Source organism: Equus quagga, chromosome 12 (assembly GCF_021613505.1).
Source record: "Equus quagga isolate Etosha38 chromosome 12, UCLA_HA_Equagga_1.0, whole genome shotgun sequence".
In the NCBI taxonomy this organism is placed as follows: Eukaryota; Metazoa; Chordata; class Mammalia; order Perissodactyla; family Equidae; genus Equus; species Equus quagga.
The window spans coordinates 85,183,789-85,198,156 of record NC_060278.1 but is presented as its reverse complement, the minus strand read 5'-3'; the positions used below and the strand labels follow the sequence as shown (position 1 = coordinate 85,198,156).

Sequence of the window (14,368 nt, the reverse complement as noted above, 5' to 3'; positions counted from 1 at the left end):
TGCTGTGATAGGTGTCCCACATATAAAGTAGAGGACGATGGGCAAGGATGTTAGCTCAGGGCCAGTCTTCCTCAGCAAAAAGAGGAGGATTGGCAGTAGTTAGCTCAGGGCTAATCTTCCTAAGAAAAAAAAATAATAAATAAGTAAAAACATAAAACAATATGGTACTCATGGATTTGCATTTATATATATATAAGTATAGTCATGCACCATTTAACAATGGGGATATGTTCTGAAAAATGTGTCATTAGGCTATTTTGTTGTGCGAACATTATAGAGAGGACTTATACTATAGCCTACTATACACCTAGGCTGTACGGCAGTAATCTTATGGGGCCACTGTTGTATATGCAGTCCATCATTGACCAAAATATCATTAAGCAGCACATGTTGTATTTCTCCTACAATCTCTCAGCCCAATTTCCTATTAGCGGTGCCTGACTGTATAAAATAATGAAATAGAAGGATATACAACAATTTATGATAGTGGCTGTCCAAATTGGGCAGGGTGAAGTATAAAGGATGGGACTAGAAACAGGAAGGCTGTTTCAATTTTATCTGTAATATTTTACCATTTCTCTTAAAAAAAAAAAAATGAAACCAGGGGAATGAGGCTTGAAGCAAATAAGAGAAAATGTTAATGACCATCAATTCTAGCTATTTCCTATATTATTCCCTGAATGTTTAAAACTTATGAAAAAAAACAAACCCGAGGCTGGCCCAATGGTGCAGCAGTTAAGTTTGAGTGCTCCGCTTCGGCAGCCCGGGGTTCACAGGTTCAGATCCTGGGCATGGACCTACACACCGCTTATCGAGCCATGCTGTGGCAGGCATCCCACATATAAAAAAATAGAGGAAGATGGGCACAGATGTTAGCTCAGGGCTAATCTTCCTCAAAAAAAAAGACTTTCATATTAAAATAAAGTAGTAGCTTTTTTTTAAAAAAAAAAAAATATCAATTTCACATTTTAAAAAAACAGATTTGGGGCCAGCTCTGTGGCGTAGTGGCTAAGTCTGGCATGCTCCGCTTCAGTGGCCTGGGTTCACGGGTTCAGATCCCAGGCACAGACCTACACCACTGTCAAGTCACTCTGTGGTGGTGACCCACCTACAACACAGAGGGAAATTGGCACAGATGTTAGCTCAGGGCGAATCTTCCTCACCAAAAAACCCCCACAAAAACACAGATTTTCTGCTTCTCTGGAAGAATGGGAATATCTGACAGTTCCTGGCCCATGCCCAAAGTGGCAGCAACGGGAGCTAAGCAACAGCTGCCTCTGGTGGACCCAGCCTCTCCAATCCTCTCCAACCTTTACTCTCTACTATCTTACACCCAGCATGCTTTGCTCATTTATACTTCCCTCCTGGTTCCTGCTGGCATCTCTATGACCAAATTCGTGTATACATGATCTGATGAAGAAAGGCCTGCCATGCTAGTCCATCTTTTTTTTTTTTGATGAGGAAAATTGTCCCTGAGCTAACATCTGTGCCAATATTCCTCTATTTTGTATGTGAGATGCTGCCACAGCATGGCTTGATGAGCAGTGTGCAGGTCTGTGCCCGGGATCTGAACCTGCAAACTCCAGGTCGCCAAAGCAGGGTGCACAAACTTAACCACTATGCTACCGGGCCAGCCCCTAGTCCATCTCTGTAAATGACATTTACCAAGGCTCTGTAATGACATGGAAAGTGCTTATCACAAATGAAAAAGCATTTTAAAAAACTGAATGCATGCAACCACAAGTATATAAAAATAAGACACACATCAAACTATCAATAGTGGTCCACTTTGGGTGACGGGACCACAGGTGATTTCCCCTGCTCTTCAACATATCTGTGTTTTCCAAATTTTCTTTCATGAGTATGTGGTATCTTCAAATGGGAAAAAATAAAGGTCTGGCAATTCACCAGAAATAGCCCTTCAAGAGGAGCAATCTGCGGGCACAGAGTGCACACTAACGCATGTTGAATCAATGCATTCCAACGTAACGTCCTCTACAATCAGACCAGGCGAGCAACTGCCAACTGCATGGCCCAGAGTTCAAGGACTCAGAGCGTGTGAAAGGCAGCCTGAGCCACAGATCACATGGGCCATCAGAAAAACACTGCAACACTCAAGCAAGAAGATCAAAGCGACTCCCTATTAACCAGCCCAAACCAACTCTCTGTGCAGGTTTCCCGCAGGGGAAGCGCTGTTTCTACTCTATCTACCTCATCGTCATCGACACTACTCTCTATCACAGCCATTGCTAACTGTTTTGAAGTACCAGGACTCCTCGTTTGCAAGCCCTGAACCACACCAAGAGAGCAACGTCCAATTCTAGGTCTCTGGTGCCCAGGAGGGCCAGTTATCACAACGGGAGATGTGCCATCTTCAAAACAAGAGTATTCATTCCCATTTGAAAAATAACATCACTGCCCTGCAGAACTTTCAACAGGACATGGAATTTGTGTTGAGGGAACAGTTCTGTATTTGCTTACATGTATGTAAAAACAGATGGAGGGAAATGCAGGAGCCAGATAGCAACACTGGGTACCCGCAGGGAAAAGAGCTGGGTGGCTGAGGGCCAAGAGGAGAAGGGAGACTTTTCATTGCATACCCTTTTATATCGCTTAAGTTTTGAATCATGTGACCACAACACCTAGTCAGAAAAATAAAATTAGGGGAAAAAAGAGATGGAAAAACTTTGTGAAACTAAGTAAACTAATATCCAGGTGTCAAAACTCATTTTCCTCTTTTCATCTACCCGTTTTTACTGGCCACTGTAAATAGAAGCTAATTAAAATGTTTCAACTGATGAACAAAGGGCCCTAGGAGCAAAATTACTTGTCTCAACTTTATGGTGATGCTTCATAAAAGAGCTTCTGTGAGGTCTACACCAGTGGAATCTCTAACTTCCTAATGTCAATGTAGCACGTCACGTAGCCTTGGCCCTAAAAGGCATTCAGAGCAAAGATGTCAAAATAACAGACTAATGAAATATATTCTGTTGTTATTACAGGCACTGTTCATAAACATAAGGTCATCTTTTTTTGTAAGCCAAACAGTTGTGTGAACTGTCCTTTCAAACTGTCCCTATAGTACATGCAAGAGCCACAGCATCTCAAACGAGCACAAATTATTTGGGAGCAGTCAAGCAATCAATACACACTGAAATGTAATAGTCGAAACGTAATACTCCCTTGAAACAGCAACTCCATGCCTTGGAATTATTTTAAGGCCATCACTGAATAACTAAATACAGGGCTGGCCAGCGGCATAGTAACTAAGTTCGCACGCTCTGCTTCAGCGGCCCGGCTTCACAGGTTCGGTCCCAGGCGCAGACCTACACACTGCTCATCAGCCATGCTGTGGCAGCATCCCATATACAAAGTGGAGGAAGACTGGCACAGATGTTAGCTCAGGGACAATCTTCCTCACAAAAAAAATTAAAAAATAACTGAATACATGTGCAGGATACGTGTTCATGTGTATGTTTATCACAGCACCATCTCTAGTCACTTAAATACTCATCAGTAAGGGATCGATCAGATTATGACACATCTCTAGAATGGGAAATTATGCAGTCATTTAGAATGGCAATAAACCTCCAGGTATTTACATGTGGGAAGATGTTCAAGATACTTTGAGTGAAAAAAAGCAGCCTACCAAGCAGAAGAGTTACTATGATGCGATTTCTGTTTCCACGTGTACATGCACATGTGCAGAGAAAGATGTCAGGGAGTGAGTGTAAAGTCACGATCCAAAGCCTGAGTGAGCGTTAGTGTTCAAGGTCAGGGTTTGAATTTCTACTCTGCCACTTAGCTATAAAATCTTGAGAAAGTTACATAAATCATAGTTTCTTCTATAAAATGGGGTTAATAACAACTCCTACCTTAAAGAACTGATCTAGGGATTAAACAAGCTAATAAATGTTACATCTTGGCTTAGTGCAAGACGTGCCATAAACAGTCAGGAAGTGCAGCAATACTGATCTCTGGGGGCGAGCTTGCAAGTGATTTTTTTTTGCTTTCTTTGGCCTTCTGACAGGTGCATACAGTTTGTTTCTTATAATCAAGTTGGGGGATGGCAATAAAGCTATTTTTTCTTTGGGGGAAAAAAGTCTAGCACTTGATTTCAGCTTAAGCATCTTACAAAGACAGGCTACTTATCTGAAAAGAAAACTGGAAAGGTCACAGACAAGAAACATGAACAAATAAATGCCTGCCCTGAATTCAAACTGGCACCATGCACTCCCTGTCATTTGATGACCCAAACAGGCAGACAAAGGAAGCATTTATCTAAGGGGAAAAAAGAGGGAAAGAAATCCTTTTTTGTATCCAATTGTGAAACATTCATAAAATACAGTCATAAAAAATATACTCAAGTTCGAGCCAGCTCTGACAGTCTGGTGGTTAAAGTTCAGCGTGCTCCGCTTCAGCAGCCTGCGTTTGCCTCCTGGTTGCAGAACCACACCATTCATCTGTGAGTAGCCGTGCTGTGGCAGTGGCTCACGTAGAAGAACTAGAAGGACTCACAACTAGAATATACAACCTTGCATTGGGGCTTTGGGGAGAAAAAAAGGAAGATTGGGAACAGATGTTAGCTCAGGGCGAATCTCTCCCTGCAAGAAAAACACAAAACATACATACATATACACTATATATGTGTGTGCATGTATATATATACACACACACAACCAAATACAACATGTATTTGTATATGTATATATGTATGTGTATATATCTATGTGTGTGTGTATATATAACGAAATACAACATCCAGCCCTGACTGGGGCTCTTTTTTGGATCTTGATTCAAACAAACCCACTGTTAAAAAACATATAAGACAATCAAGGACATTTGAACACTGAATATTAAATGATGATAAGGAATTACTGTTAACTTTTTAGGTGTGAAAATGGTATTTTTTAAAGAAGGTTCTTACTTTTAGAGGTACACACAAGAGTATTTTCAGATAAAATTATATGCTGCCTGGGATCAAAATAACCAGGGATGAGGTGAAATGGATGGGAGCTTATAGGGGAAACAGAACTGCCATGTGCTGATAACTGCTGGAGCTGGGTAACGGGTTCATGGTTCATTATACTACTCTTTTTTTTTTTCAAAGATTTTATTTTTCCTTTCTCTCCCCAAAGCCCCTTGGAACATAGTTGTGCATTTTCAGTTGTGGGTCCTTCTAGTGTGGCATGTGGGATGCCGCATCAGCATGGCCTGGTGAGCAGTGCCATGTCTGCGCCCAAGACTTGAACAGGCGAAACCCTGGACCACCAAAGTGGGGCTCACGACCTTAACCACTTGGCCACAGGGCTGGCCCCCCCCCTTTTTTTTTTCTTGAGGAAGATTAGCCCTGAGCTAACTGCTGGCAATCCTCCCCTTTTTTCTGAGGAAGGCTGGCCCTGAGCTAACATCCGTGTCCATCGTCCTCTACTTTTTTATATGTGGGACGCCTACCAGAGCATGGTGTGCCAAGCGGTGCCATGATCCGAACCGGCGAACCCCGGGCCACCAAAGTGGAACATGTGAACTTAACCAGGGCGCCACTGGGCCGGCCCCTCATTGTACTATTCTATTTGTATGTATACTTGAGATTTTCCAAATTGAAAAAAAAATTGCCCTCTGACCAATGGCTTTTCTTTCTTTCCTCGTTTTTTTAACTTTTAAGAACTTTTTAATTGTAGTAAAACACATGCACACACACACACAAAATGTATCCTCAACCATTTTTAAGTGTGCAGTTCAGCAGTGTTAACTATATCTGCACTGTTGTGTAAGAAATCTTTAGAACTTTTTCATCTTGCCAAACCGAAACTCCATACCTATGGAACAACAGCCCCCCAGTTCCCCTCTCCCCGGCCCCCGGAGACTGCCATTCGACCTAAAGCTTCATCCACTTTGTAGCATGTGACAAGATCTTCTTTTTAAGGGCTAAATAACATCCCATTGTTATGTATGAACCACATTTTCTTTATCCAATGATCTGTCCATGGACATCTGGGTGGCTTCCACCTCTTGGCTATTGTGAGAATGCTGTAGTGAACACGGGTGTGCTCAATGACTTTTCATTTTAATCAGACTGCCACTCAGCTGGGTAGAGAACCACAGCAAAATTTCAATTTAAAAGGGGGAGGCGGCCTGGAATAATGAAAAAGCGATTCAGACACATCTAGGATTGAAACCTCGTCCTACCATTGCCAGCTCTGAGACTCCAGGCAAATTCCTTCACCTCTCTATTTCCTCATCTGTAAAATAGGAATACCACTAATACGAAGAATATCCCTAACAAGAGAGGAAGACAAGCATTACAGCGCCTGGCCTACAGTCGGTGCTTCTGCCCTGACCCAACTTACACGAGAAAAGCCCCGAGACTTGCAGAGGGAAGCACCATGGCGCACTGAGTTAATAAGTGGCAAAGCAAGCAGAAATCGGGTCTACCTGGCTCCCAAGTTATGGCCTTTTCTCCATACCAGCAAGTCCTAAACGTCAGTTACCATTATCTCTTCACAATTTTTGCCATATCCATGTACCACCTGTACTATTATTTACTTAAGGTTTTTCTTTAAACCTACTTTCTTTTAACACATTTATTTTCAAAAGAAACTTTATATCACTACTATGAATGGAAAATTAGTATCATTTATTGTAAATAGAAGGTAACTGAAAATACATATGAGGACACACAACAATGTTACTGAATTCTAGCTAGATACTGTAGCTCATCTAAGGCCTGAGGCCTGATCTCTCTTGGTTAGAAGCAAACTTAGCAAGAAACAGCTAAGAAATAGACTGGAACCAAACAAACATTCTCTTTGACAGTCAGAAAGACCAGAAGAGTTTAAAAGGGAGTAACTCTCACTATGTCATTCAACAGAATTTAGGATCTTGTCTTGGAGTCTTACCTAAAATCGTGTCCTGTTCCACCTAGATTAGCTCTGCAGAATCTAACCCTAGCCAGACCCCTAAAAGTAGAACCCCACTTTACCAAGATTCCCAGTGACGCCTGTGTGGACGTTAATGTTGGAGAAGTTCTGCCTACACCTGCTACCCTTACAGTAAACAGTTCCCAAAGTTGATTAAACAGAATTTCTGATAAATCATAGGATTTATTTCAGTAATATGATAAGTTAAATACTTTTCAAAAATCCCTCTCCAGGGGCTGGCCCCGTGGCCGAGTGGTTAAGTTCGCGCGCTCCACGGCAGGCGGCCCAGTGTTTCGTTGGTTCGAATCCTGGGCGCGGACATGGCACTGCTCATCAGACCACGCTGAGGCAGCGTCCCACATGCCACAACTAGAAGGACCCACAACGAAGAATATACAACTATGTACTGGGGGGCTTTGGGGAGAAAAAGGAAAAAATAAAATCTTTAAAAAAAAAAAAAATCCCTCTCCAAAAGTCCACCAGAACTGTCATGATTCACCGTCCAATTCCGTAATGATATGCTTGCTCTCACAGTTCACAAAACTGATAATGGACATACGGCATTTCTGGTTAATGCCACCAACCAACAGCCTGTCTAGAGAATGAAGGGTTCAAATGCTAAAGGCCCACACTCTGGGTCCTACTCATAGGGAATTCTGTATCAGAAAGAAAAACAGATTAAGGAGAAGCAGCAAAGACTTAGAAAAACTATTAAAAGATACTTTATGGTATGTGAATTATATCTCAATAAAGCTTTTTTTTTAAAGATACTTTTAGAGGCTCCTAATCAAACTTTAAGAAGGAAAATACACCATTCTCCTTTAGAACTGTTTAAAGTTCTAACTTTTCCCAAACCATTTATTTCAAAGTGTTCTCTTATGAGGCTGAGGGAGGAGCAAAGATGTTTACTACAGCATTATATATGATTATAAAAAGCTGGAAACAACTTAAATGCCCAATGCTAGGGAAAGTTTACTAGTTCATAATTATTAAACATGGAAAAATAGTTTCGAAATGTTAAGTGAACACTTCCAAATGCAAAATGGGAGACACACTTCGAGTATATCTACCTAAAAATACATCTGGCTTTTTCTGCACCGGTAAGCTGAAAGTGAGTTAGGCTAACATTTTCACAGGTAATCCCTCCCCACTAGATTGTAATAATGTCTGCCTTTTCAACTTTGATTAGACAATGCCTTGTTAAAAACATTATTTAAGGGGGCTGGCCCCGTGGCCGAGTGGTTAAGTTCGTGCGCTCCGCTGCAAGCGGCCCAGTGTTTCGTTGGTTCGAATCCTGGGCGCAGACATGGCACTGCTCATCAAACCACGATGAGGCAGCGTCCCACATGCCACAACTAGAAGGACCCACAACGAAGAATATACAACTATGTACTGGGGGGCTTTGGGGAGAAAAAGGAAAAAATTAAATCTTTAAAAAAAAAACATTATTTAAGGAGGCTGCCTTTATAATGAAAAGTTTTTAACAATTAAAGGATCTAGTTTAAAGAAATCATTAGAAATGCAGACAAAGGTTTACACAAAGATAATCCTCAAGATGTTATCTGTAGCATTATTATAAGCATTTAAACATTGAAACTAGCCTCAACAACAACAATAGGGGAAATAGGTAAGAACTGCACATTCACAAGATAAAATATATTCAGGAAAATATTTGTCTTTGGACACTAAGATGTTAACAGGGGTTATTTCTAGGTGGTCGCACTTAAGGTGAATCTTATTTTATCTTTTCAGGATTTTCCTCAAAGGAAATTCATTATTTTTATAATCACGAAAAAAATTCTATTAAAAAAATGCTGGCAATTGAAATGAGGAAGGAAAAACACTATATATCTCTGAGGATAGAATCTGACTCGTTATTGCAGATCTTGCAAAACCAGTAACTATTTCCACCAAGAACTATCTTCTTGTGGTTATCTTAAGTAACTTAAGCTGACATTTTATCTTACCTGGATGGAATTTTTTATGATTTACTAGATTTCTTTTTTTGCTTAGGTTATTGAAATGTGTTCTAAAGTAATGATGACTGCAGCCTACTAAGCTGTCGGAGGCAGTGCTAGGAGCTTTTAGCTTCTGTTTAATTTCTGTCACACATGAAAGCCCAAAAGCAAGCCCTTCCAGAAACCACTGCTCAAGGTGATGTGAAGGACCCCAGAGTGGGTAACAGCACATCAAGTCTCAACTCCCAATAATCTACTACTATCTGTATTTCACTAGGACCCGTTTCCGTTTATACACTATGTTCAAATATGAAAAATGCAAGTGCTGCAAATATCTTGCCAAAAACTTTAGAAATAAAACCACACCCACCACAATGATGACTGGTGCTCTCTAATGCAAACTAGGATTTAAATAAATCAGCATCCTAAAGATAGATCTGCCTGCGTTTGAAGAGCTCAATGTCTGCAATCAGTGTGACAAAGTGAGGAGACGCAATGTGTCACCATGATTAACTGAACCTTAAACATGAACATCCCAAGCTGCAGTGCAGATGTGTGATGCTGATAAGATGAGCTGATTGTAATGATCTCAGACTGCCAAGAAATAGGTTCTAAAAACCCCAGTTCGGAAGGTCTTGGAGAAAGCCCAGCATGAAGTCACCAAGGAAGAAGAAAATATCACCCAACGCACAGCTCAGTCCTTCAGGCAGGGCAGGAAGAGCCTCAAAGACTGCTCCATGTCCTTATTTTGCATATATAGCGACTGAGGGCCAGAGTGGTTGTGTTACTTCCCGCAAGTGACACAGCAAGTGGCAGAATTGCTCTAAGAATTCATGCCCCTACCCAGATCCACTGCTTTTTCACACCAGAACTTCCTGTGATGGTATAGGCCTTGCCCAAGAAATCTTTCTGGGGAGAAAAGGAGATGCCGAAAGGAAAATAATGACCCCACGGGGCAGAGAGGGAGAACTGAGGCACTCGCTACAAAATTGAATCATGTGCAATTAATCAGCGGGCAGGAGAGGCCTTCAGCCACCCTCTTCTCACGGGTGTAGACACTATCACCAGAATCAGGAAACAGTTTAGGGCTGAATGACTCAGAATACAGCTCACAGTCCCTACCTGTTTCAGCTGGTTCAGCCCCCAAAGGACTGCAAAGAACTGTGAGAGGCTGCCTATCTTACGAATTGGCTATCTGCCTGTTGCCTATCAGTCAAGTAACCGACACCCATAGTTCCGTTAAAATAGCTCAAGGGTTTTCCCCTGGTTCCTTCAAACATTCTTTGAAGTCACATTTTTCATCAGCACTTAAAATTAGTTATCCAGGTACAGAAGAGAAAGGCCTTTGACAAGACATCAGGGAGGTACTGCCCACCTGAAAAACAGATGAACAAGCGAGTGGTAGAAAGAGCAACGGACTGGGACTCAGCATATCTGGGGAAGTGATTTGACTTTTCTGTGCCTCTACTTTCCTCCTCTGGAAAGTGGGATTCGTAACAGTACCCATGTTACAGGGTTGCTGCAAGGAATAAATGAGACAACGTGTAAAATGCTTAGAACAGTGCTTGGCTCAATAAATGTCAGTTATTCCCATTACTTTCTGGCAAGTCCTAGTTCTGCTACTTATTACCAAATGAGTGCATCCCAAGCTTTCATGAACACAGGAAACACGCGGGGGTCTTGGTAAAATGCAGGCTGTTTTATTAGATCCAGGGTTAGATTCTGCATTTCCAGCAAGCTCCCAGGTGACATGGATGCCTCTGTCAAGCGGAACACACTTTGAGCAGCAAGGATCTACCTAACCCAGCATGAAGCAAATGCTTCACATTATTGACAAAAACGAACGACCTCTCAGCAACTCGTGCTACATCTGGAAACTGGGGATAATACATATTCCACCCGATCTCAACTGACTGAACATTAGTAAATGAGAATGCCCAGGAAAGAGCATTCTAGACTGCAAACAAAGCTACACAAGTGGAGGTGGTAGGATTATCAGTTTTACTATTCATAATGCTGAATTTACAACGCTGTAAAGCCTAAATTTACAAGAGCAATTATTAGCATACACGAAAAGAAGGCTTGAATTCCCTCGCTCAGAAGAGATACTCCATTCAAGGATCCTTAAGGAATTCTGGCAGAAAACGACAGCTTTTCAAGGGACTCCCAAATCAAAAGCTCCAAAACTTTAGAAATGTCATTCGATGGCCAAGGAGAGAAGCACCTTGGCAGGCAGAGTGCGGCCATCTGAGGCACCCAGAGTGAGCTTCACGAGTGACTCCATTCTCTCTCCCAGGGCTGGCCAGCCTCCTTCCAGCCTTCATCAGCCAGGATCTCGAGTCAGGACACCAACGCCAAGAGCTCGAGACAGATGGGCACTGCCCTGGCAAGGCCCACAGCTACCACTCCACAAGCTGGCAAAGAGCCAGACTGCAAGGACAGCAGGGCTTACGGCTGTCCAAGGTGGAAGCGTCGATGAGACGCACCTGGCTGTCCTCCTTCAGCATAATCTGGGATCAGCCCCCCACAGACTATAAAGTATGACGTTTATACCTTGTGCCTCTCCTCCAAGGCGTTCAGAGGGAACCATAGCAAATGCTTCCTCGTAGGGCGCCTTACCAAAAAGTTCTCTCATCCTTCTAGAGGCAGATGGCACCACCAACATCTACTTAAGTGCTCAGGCCAAAAACCCAGGAGTCAGCCTGATTCATTTAGCCCTTCCCCTCAAGCACCATCCTGCTGACTCTGCCTCCAAAACACACCCCCACTCCATCCCCTTCCACCATCTCCACTGCCGCCACCCCCCAGAAGGCCACTATCACCTCTCACCCAGCCTCCTAACTACTCTCCTGGCTGCCATTCTTACATCTCTTGAAATTCATTAGCCACATGGAGGCCAAAGTGTTTTTCAGAAAAACAAAAAATAGATCATGTCACTCCCCTTCTTAAAGCCTTCAATGGCTTCCCACTGCTTGTAGAATAAAATCCTTACTCCTTACTCTAGCCCACAAGGCCCTATATGATCTGAGGCCTCGCCTCCACCCCCACGTCGGCCCACCTCTCCATTCTCCCTCTCCCTCCACCCCCGACTTGTGCTTGGCATAAAGGGACTTAGCAAACATTTACTGAGCTGGAAGTTGGGCTACCAAACCTGGCATCCTACAGTCAGCTTCCATTGTTCTTTGCAGCCCATTCTGGCACGGGATTGCAGGTTCCTGGGGCAACGCTGTAATAATACTGACATTCATGTAATACTGTGACAGCTACTGTTTCAAGTTTGCAATGACCTTGTGAGGTTGACAGACCTGGTATTATTGGTACGTCCTTTAATGTATTCATTCACCAACCATAAATAGAATATCAAGTATAGCACAGGTGCTACATTTAGCCCAAATAACAACAGCTAACATTTACCAAACATGCCAGGCACTTAACACGTACTGGACTCAAATAAATCCTCACAACAGCCATCCATGGTGGATACTATTATTATCCCCATTTTACAGACGAGGAAACTGCAGCACAAAGGGGTGAAGTGAATAACTCAGTGGCACAAAGCCTGGAAGTAGCAGAGGCAAGATTTGACCCAGGCGGCCTGACTCCATGCTTTTAAACCACTAACATGCCATCGGAATTGCACAACAGCACTGTAAGGGCCTTCAGATATCCTGTAGCCTACTCTTCTCACTCTAAAGAGGAGGGGACTGAGGGTCAGGGAAGCCCCCTTTTAAACATTCCAGCTCTTTTCTGAGGTCCACACTTTGGCTGGTATCTATTTAAATGAAACTTTATATGAGATCTTGTTTCCTCACCACTGGAAGAAAAGCCTCTAGTCACAGCAGTTAGAAGTAACAAAAGAATACCCCTGTGGCTTTGTAACAGCTACTGTTGAGAAATCAGAGACATAAGGGTATACGGGAGAAAACACAGGATTTACCTGGAAACACAGCCAGTTTCATCACTTACTACGAATAAGACTCTTAGGCAAGTCAGTCACTTTCCTGAGCCAGTCTTCTCATCTGTGAAATAGGGATAACATCACCACCTACCTGGCACAGTCCGTGTGAAGACTGAATGAGATAATGTACCTGGAAAGTGCTTCTTAATCATATACTTGTAAATAACTATTACGTTTTAAGCACTTCTCAAAAGACAGAAAGATACCTTTTTTTCTTCTAGAAGGGTCAACAAGGCCCAAGTAGAAAATAAGACCATAACCTCAGCCATCTATGAGCACTTGACTTAAGGGTTTCCCCCACCAGGGCTGCTTGCAGAAGTCCACACCACCTCCCTTGCTCTGAGGGGAACTGAGAAGTAAAACCAGGCACGGGGGGGATATCAACAGCGGGAGGAACCCCCATATGAGCTGGCGCTCTACACACCTAAATCCCACCTGTGTCAGAGTCATCCCCTCCAGGAAGCCTTGCCCACACCCCCCTACATGCCTCATAAGAGCTTGCTGAGCACTCACTATGTGCCAAGCTCGTTGGATTCCTACAGCGGTTCATTAACCCATTTGAAAAAGAAGGCTCATAGATTAACTTGCCCAAGGCCACACAACTACTAAATAGAGGTGCAGAGTCTCAAACTCAGACACTCAGACATAAAACAAGACTCTTGGCCCCCATGCCGGATGCCCAAAGAATTCTCCCTGTCCCCACCTAGGGCACTTTCACCATACACGCTGCATCATCTTAACCACTCTGAGCAGCAAGTGTTAGGACCCCTCCTTGGACAAACAGGTCAACGAGGCCTGAGGGAGCAAGGGACTTGCCCAAGGTCACACAGTGAGCCAGGGGCAGCGGCGAGGTTCGGACCCCAGGCTTTCGCTCCCCTGCCTCCCTCCGGAGCTGGGTCCTTGACCACGGTCCCAGACCCCTCAGGTGGACCCCGATCCCTCGCGGCCGGGTCGGGGGACGGGCCGCACCTCCGCCCGGCGGAGGAGGGTCGAGGCAGTTCGGACAGCCCGAGGATGCCCGGGAGCCAGGGCAGAGGATGCTCCCGCTCGCGGAGCAGCGAAGCCAGGCGGCGGCGGCGGCGCGGGCCTCCGGAAAGATCCCAGGCGGCGGGAGGGATCGACCCTGCCCCGCGGGTGCCCGAGCTGCTCACCGACTCACCTGCGGCCCGAGCCGAAAGCGGGCGGCGGCGGCGGCGGCGGCGGCGGGGTCGGCGGCGAACCCGGGGCTCAGCCATTCCCCGCTGCCCCGGATGGGGAGAGACGGCGGCCGCTCACTTCCTTAGCAACCCGGCTCGGCGACCCACTTCCTTAGCAACCGGTGTCAATTTCAATAACTTTATTGGGACACGGGCGGCGGACAGGGGAAGCCTGAAAGGCGCTGCGGGGCCGGGCATGGTACTGGCGCTTAGTAGGTGCCCAACACGCCTCGGTCTTCACCCACCTAAGAGGCGTGAGGCGAGCGCGACGTGGCCTGAATCCACCCGCTGGTATCTCATGCCTCAGTTTCCCCAGCTGTAAAATGGAACGCACGA

At 44.3% G+C, this 14,368-nt stretch overlaps 1 protein-coding gene across 2 annotated transcripts in view; it reads right to left on the bottom strand.

The window, feature by feature from the left end:
• KIF3B (kinesin family member 3B) overlaps positions 1-14,105 on the bottom strand; it is a 36,593-nt gene extending 22,488 nt beyond the window's left edge. Inside the window, exons 1-2 of one of the 2 annotated variants that reach the window (XM_046678750.1) lie at positions 13,996-14,076; positions 12,816-12,897 (exon numbers count right to left, since the gene is read on the bottom strand). The gene's annotated coding sequence lies outside the window, so the exon portion shown is untranslated. Of the gene's footprint in view, positions 1-12,815; positions 12,898-13,995 lie in introns of both variants that reach the window. The other variant, XM_046678751.1, reaches the window with a different exon arrangement.
• Between the last annotated feature and the right edge of the window lie 263 nt (positions 14,106-14,368).